At 42.1% G+C, this 6,398-nt stretch overlaps 1 pseudogene; it reads right to left on the reverse strand.

The window, feature by feature from the left end:
- Positions 1-4,436: 4,436 nt before the first annotated feature.
- Positions 4,437-4,555, reverse strand: LOC136642729 (5S ribosomal RNA; annotated as a pseudogene).
- Between the last annotated feature and the right edge of the window lie 1,843 nt (positions 4,556-6,398).

Consider the following 6,398-nt stretch of genomic DNA (forward strand, 5'->3'; position numbering starts at 1 on the left):
AGACCATTTGTCATGTGAAAGAGAAACTGAGGGCGCAATCCTAACCAACTTTCCAGCACTGACATAGCTGTGATAGTGAGGTATGTGCTGCATCCTGCAGTTGGGGGGCAGTCATGGAGGCCTCCTCATGGTAAGGCAATATTTGTTCCCTTACCTAGGAGCTGTGTTGTTCTTATATCAGTGCTGGAAAGTTGGGTTAGGATTGCGGCCTGAAAGTTGCAATGCAGACCTAAGCAGAAAAGCAATACAACATGGTTCCAGTTTTTCTGCTTGAGAGGAATGGCTAAAAGTAAGTTTCTCACTAACGTATTTTTTTTAAGCTATGTATGTTGGTTTAGACCCCCTTCTTACATTCAGTCATCCAGGAATTTCACTTTCGGTTTTGAAAGAAAGACGAATACATAAAATATCTCTAACAGATTAAAAAACGGGAGATTATTGTGAGCTAATGTGTGTGCCTCCATTTTGGGGGGAAAGGGCATTGTACAAATGTTTTTAAAAATGAATGTTGTAGGCCAATTTTTTTTTAAGTATATCTTTAGGTAACAGAACAAACTGCTCTTGAATTCTAAATTGCTGCAGGACAAGCAATTGCAGAATAAACAAATACAGCAGGTGAACAAAACCCTTCAGCTAAGTGCACCAGTAAGTGTGTGTGAGGAGGTGGGAGCCGGAAGCTTGGAAAGTGATCCTGCATTTTGGAACAGAAAGCATGCCCCTAACGTCTCTTGTTAGAGGGTTTAGTAATCCAGACAATTGCTGTCACTACTAATAGTACTATCTATGAACTTTGAATCTAAGAGTTGTACAAGAAGTGGCTGTGATAATATTCGTTTAAAAAATAAAAGTGTTCCACTTTAATTCTAAACTAGAAAATATTAACATTTCCCTCCTGGAAAAATTCTCTCCATAACTGATTTCTTTTTTCCTGGATTGTTTGTTCCATTTTCTTGGGCTGTCACTTCTTGAGCTCCAGTTCTCCCTGTGTCCATCACTGTTGGGCTCAGTCCCACCCAAGATTTCATTTTTGTTCATTTGTTTTGTATTTCAAGGGCTGGTAGCCTTGTGACATCACCAGACCATGCTAGTTGCATCTTACATTTTGGAATGCGTCCAACCTGACAATCCTGAAAGTAGTACAATAAATGGTAGTGGGGGGATGCATTTGATTTGGTAGGTCACAAGTTTGCAAGCTTGATAATGCAATTGCTACACATATTATCAGTGGATGAGGATACAGAAACACAAACACTCCATATTCCAAGATTAACAAAAAAGCTCAGCTTGTGCTCCTTAGAGATTTGATGGGCTTAATTTATCAATACTGTCACTTCACTAGGTGCAATATATTTTTGTACAGTTCAGATAAAATGCAAGGATGACAATACAGGTATCCAATGCCAAGATTACATTTCAAAAGACCAGTTGCCAGTGCTTAGGGAAGAGGCTGAGACATCAGATACTTGTCGACAGCTTTAACAGAACAGCTTGTTAACCATATTGAACATCGTTCTCATTTCCCCTAATGTCCATGTGATGTTAAAAAAGGAAATCTCCAGGGTTCTTTACATGAGAGGATTCAATTGCTGCGTGCAAGATATTTTCAGCTGCTGAATATAACTTCCGAATTTAAAGCAGTAAAAACATTAGAAAGACATTTTTATTCTTTCTTTTTGACTTTTAAAAGTCCTTTTCTGAGAATGACTAGGGAAGCTTTTCCTTAAATAAAGCTGAATTGTTCACTCTTCAGCACTATTACAATCCTCAGCCCCCCACCACATTTGCTCTTATACAAATAAGGAGTATACAGTAGAAGTCTTAGGAGTAAACAGAGGAATGAGCTTTTAAAGTTGAATCAGAGACAAACTCAGAAAAGATCCCCAATGCTAGGCAGAACAGAACAAAACAAAACAAGATGAGTGGCTTTGCTGCAGCTCAAATCTCCAATGAACCCCTCTAGACAGTTCAGATGTCCCCACTGTAAAAAACACACAACTTTTAGTTATGGCACTTGTCTCATTGTTTCTGCCAAGGTTAATATAGTTCATCAAGAAGAAAACTGTGTGAGTAAATAAAAGAAATAAATAAAAATAGAAGAAGATATATGGCATGAAATGAGGAAATGATGGGGGTGATAGAAAACACAAAAAACTTACAGACCAATCCTGTGGTCCACGGCATGGCTCCATGCCGTGGACCACAGTCGCAAATGTGCCATAAGGCACGTTTGTGGGGCTCACCACCAGGCTCCCGCTGGAGCTAGCCCAGTGCTGGCCGGAGCTGGGCTAGTGGCAGCGGTCTCCCAGATTCTGTGGCTCAGTGGTCTCCCGGACTGTCGGGCTGCGGAACGGGAGGCAGGAGTGTGGCCAGGGGCATGGGGGAGGCATTCCGGGGAGGGGGAGGTGTGCCAGGGGGCAGGTGGGAGGTGTGTCAGGGGGAGGGAAAGAGACGGACCCGCGGAGCTGAGCTCCGCAAGATCCAAGGTGTTCATGAAGGGCTGCATGCCCTACATGAGCGCCTTTACTTTAGCGACGACCTTTTGGTTGGCGCTAAAGAGAGTAACCCCATTGTGGGGATGCATCCCTTACTCGGGGGAAGGGGACGAATGTCCCCTTCTCCCAAGGTTTCTCCCACGGTCATGCGGAAGGCGCTGGATCCGACGGCAGCCCTCCACAGAGCCACCGAGCCTGGGCACTGCGGGCAGCTCAGGTTGCCCGAAAGTCTAGACTTAGAAAGATTAAGAAGACTTAGAAAGTAAAGCATAAGGTTTTTAAAGCCCCTTCTACCATTAATAGGAAATGTGACTGGTGCCTCAGGAAAGCCCATGCTGCTTTCCAGCAACATCCTGATGGCAAAAGAGACGAGTCAGGGATGCCAGTGATGTGGACTGAGAAGACTTTCCGTATGACCAAGATAAATGTATGCTTCTATCTCACATGGTTACTGAATACATTTTTAACCCTAGTACTTTCAAAGGGATTTGTATATTAAATACAAATTGTACTATTGATAATAGGAAAATAGAAAAGAGAGAGAGAAAAAAAAAAACACTTTTACTCTATAAGCCAGCCATACTATAAGCCGGCCATATAATCCTAGGTCGCTATACAGCAAGCTACAGAAGTAGATTATATAACACCGTCTTGTTTTTCAGTAGCCCTCTCATGGAAGCAAGAGCATCATGTACAGACCTTGCTTTGGGTGTCTGGAACAAGGAATGCATTTCATGCCAAGAACAGGGAGTTGAGAGCTGGGAAATTTTGGTATGTGCTATTTTAGCTAGAATATTCTGAGTAGTGAAACCATTTTATTTATTTATTTATGCCTTTAGAACTTTTGCTGGGGAAGCCTGAATAAATCTAATCAATCAATTGGCATAACAAAAGGATATAGATATTACAGGAATTGTGATCAATCTTTGTATTTGCCATTGCAAATACAAGAGTCAATAATATGATCCAGAGGGTATGCACGGCCAGTGAGGAAGGCTTCTGGACAACCCAACTGGCTGTCAAAGATATTGTAAACATCATGTATTGACCTAGTAAAACAAATTCCAAAGCCTAATGCCACAAACAGTGCTTGTCTGCTTTTGAGCACCCCTGCTATGAATCAGGATAAAACTCCATACCTTAAAAGCGGGACAGATTACTACTACTACCAGTACAGAAATTTATATTATATCCCTCCATTCCTTTGCCAAAGGCAAATGCCCAAGGCGGCTGAAAGTTTCACAAATAACAATGAGACTTACAATAGAAACAATAAATACAATAGAAAAAAACAATTAGTTAAAAAAAACACACAGTTGGGGTTGGTATGAAAAAAGAAAAAAAAAGGCTGAATAGCAGCAGGTATCGTTCAGAGGCACAGGAGGTAACCATCAGCACATAGAAATGCACATTCAAAACATACATCATTCAAACTCTGGACAAAATAAAAATATTTTGTGCCTTTGCCCAAGAGGGAGGGGGCAGTTCTTAACACCCCTAGGAGTTCCTTGGTTGTGGCACCACTATGGAGAAGGCTTGCCCTCACATTACCATTCCCCTAACTTGGGTGAGAGGACACATTTGCAGGAAAGCCCCCTTAGATGTTTGAAGAGGGTGGACGGGAAAGTAATCTGGTTCCAAACCATGGAGTGCTTTAAAGCCAGCACCTTGAATTGGGCCTGGAATTGAATGGGCAACCAGTGCAGCCACTGGAGCAGGGATCCAATAGAATCCAATCACCTGGCTCCAGGAATCAGACGGCCTCATAGCAAACCACCTGGGCTGCGCACTAGCAAATGGAAGCAATAGGAATAGGAAATACAAAGATGTTTTAAGAAAAATTAGTTTTCTGTAATACAAGGATTCACTTTCAAAACTAAAGATACAAATTCTATAAACTGTGCTTATGGTTGGCAACCTTCAGTCTCGAAAGACTATGGTATAGGCCTACAGCACCGGGTATTCCCAGGCAGTCTCCCATCCAAGTACTAACCAGGCCTGACCCTGCTTAGCTTCCGAGATCAGATGAGATCAGGCATATGCAGTGAAAATGGGCTAGAACACCATGTTTATAAGTCATCTTAATTTCAGTGTCAGAGAATTAGTATTGGCTAGACCAGGCCTTAAATAATTACCATAGCTAGAAAATGTCCACAGAAATGTGTACATTTTGCTGTAACTGAACAGCTCTTAGGGCCTATCCGGAGCGATGATTTAATGCTGCAGCCCAGGTGCACTGATTTTCACTTTTGATTTCCACAATTCAGATACACCAGATGCCTGAGGTCATTCTTGTGTCCATGGCCCATGGCTGCAAGGAATCATGCCTGTCATTGTCTTAATATGTATAATAATTTTTTTTTATGTACAAGCTATCCAAACTGAAAGGGAAGTATTTGTTATTGATGACACTTTGAAAGGTTCTAACATAAGAGTTTCAACCATATTAAAAATGTCAAGATCATGAACTCAGTACTTATGTAGGTTCACTACTTGTTGTTATGAACAGCTGTGGATAAAACTTAGTGCAGACAAATAATATTGGTTCCAATGTTCCCCTGTTAGCATTAAAAAAAAAAAAAGAAATTAAACAAGAGAGAAACATTTTTAGATTTGTCCATGTGTGAATTCAATTTTATAAGTTTTTAGTAAATATCCACATTGGCAACCTTCAGTCTTGAAAGACTATGGTATCGCGCTCTGAAAGGTGGTTCTGGAACAGTGTCTAGTGTGGCTGAAAAGGCTGATTCGGGAGTGACAATCCCTTTCACACTGGGAGCAAGTGCAGTCTGTCCCTGGTCTGTCTCCCTGGCTATGGGCCTTATGAAGAAAAACTACATACTGGAGTTCTTTGTTTTTGGTTCCATTTTAAAACAGTTCTAATGCTGCCACCTTATGGCCACTCAAAATCCTGATGCATATAAGTTTGGTGTTTTGTTTTTTTTGTGACAGCCTAATGTGCATTCCAATAGTATAACCTCCTTTACAGCTGTCACAAAGACAAGGCCAATGCACGCGAACTGTCCACTGCAGCAAGTAGCGAACACCTAGCTGACAGATGCAGGATGCCTGCCGGAGAAGGTGAGCTGGCTTAGGAGGTTGAAGGGAGGCGAGAAGGGGATTGAATGGGACAAGGATGAGCCAAATGAAGGAAGGGTTGGGCAGAACAGTTGAGTGATGGGGTGGAGAGGAGGGTGGATCACCCCCCCCACCTAGGAATCCTGCAGGATCAGCAATGGTGGTGTACACCAAATCTGTAGCAACTTCCTAGGCCTGATCCACCAATGAAGACTTGTGCCAGCAACTGAGCTTGTGCAGGTCCAAGTTGTCCTATAACAGCTGCTGGAGCTTACTATGGGGCAAGGGGAAAAATGTTTCCTTACCCCAAGGAGACCTCCAGCAGCTGACATTCCCCCCCCCTCCCGCAGGATGCAGAAGAAGCCACACTGGCATTGCTGCAGCTCCGTGTGGGGATTTAGGTAGAATTGGGTTGACAATTCTCATGAACTGTCTTAGGACCTCTGCATGGCCTTTTTTCTTTCTTTCTTAAAGAACAAAACAAAAAACTCCCATGTGAAAAGATTTATCTGGATCAAGAATAAAACTAGGCAAGAACCTTTTATCCATTGGGTACACAGAGGAAAATTTTGAATGATAATGTTTTGAAACTAGGAATCTTTGCCATGTTCATTTTGATATGGTACAATCACACAGTAAGATATCAAAACTTGCATGTTTGAATTCGTTCACATATTTGCAGGAAGAATGTGCATTTGGAGCTCATATTTATTCCAGATCATGACAAACACAATGAAATGGAAGGAAGACATCCTAAGGTAGTAGTTCCCAAACTGTAAGTTGTGGCTCCCCGGGAAGTAATGGAAACCAGCCAGGGGAGCCACAGTA

This window comes from Tiliqua scincoides, chromosome 2 (genome assembly GCF_035046505.1).
Source record: "Tiliqua scincoides isolate rTilSci1 chromosome 2, rTilSci1.hap2, whole genome shotgun sequence".
Taxonomy (NCBI): domain Eukaryota; kingdom Metazoa; phylum Chordata; class Lepidosauria; order Squamata; family Scincidae; genus Tiliqua; species Tiliqua scincoides.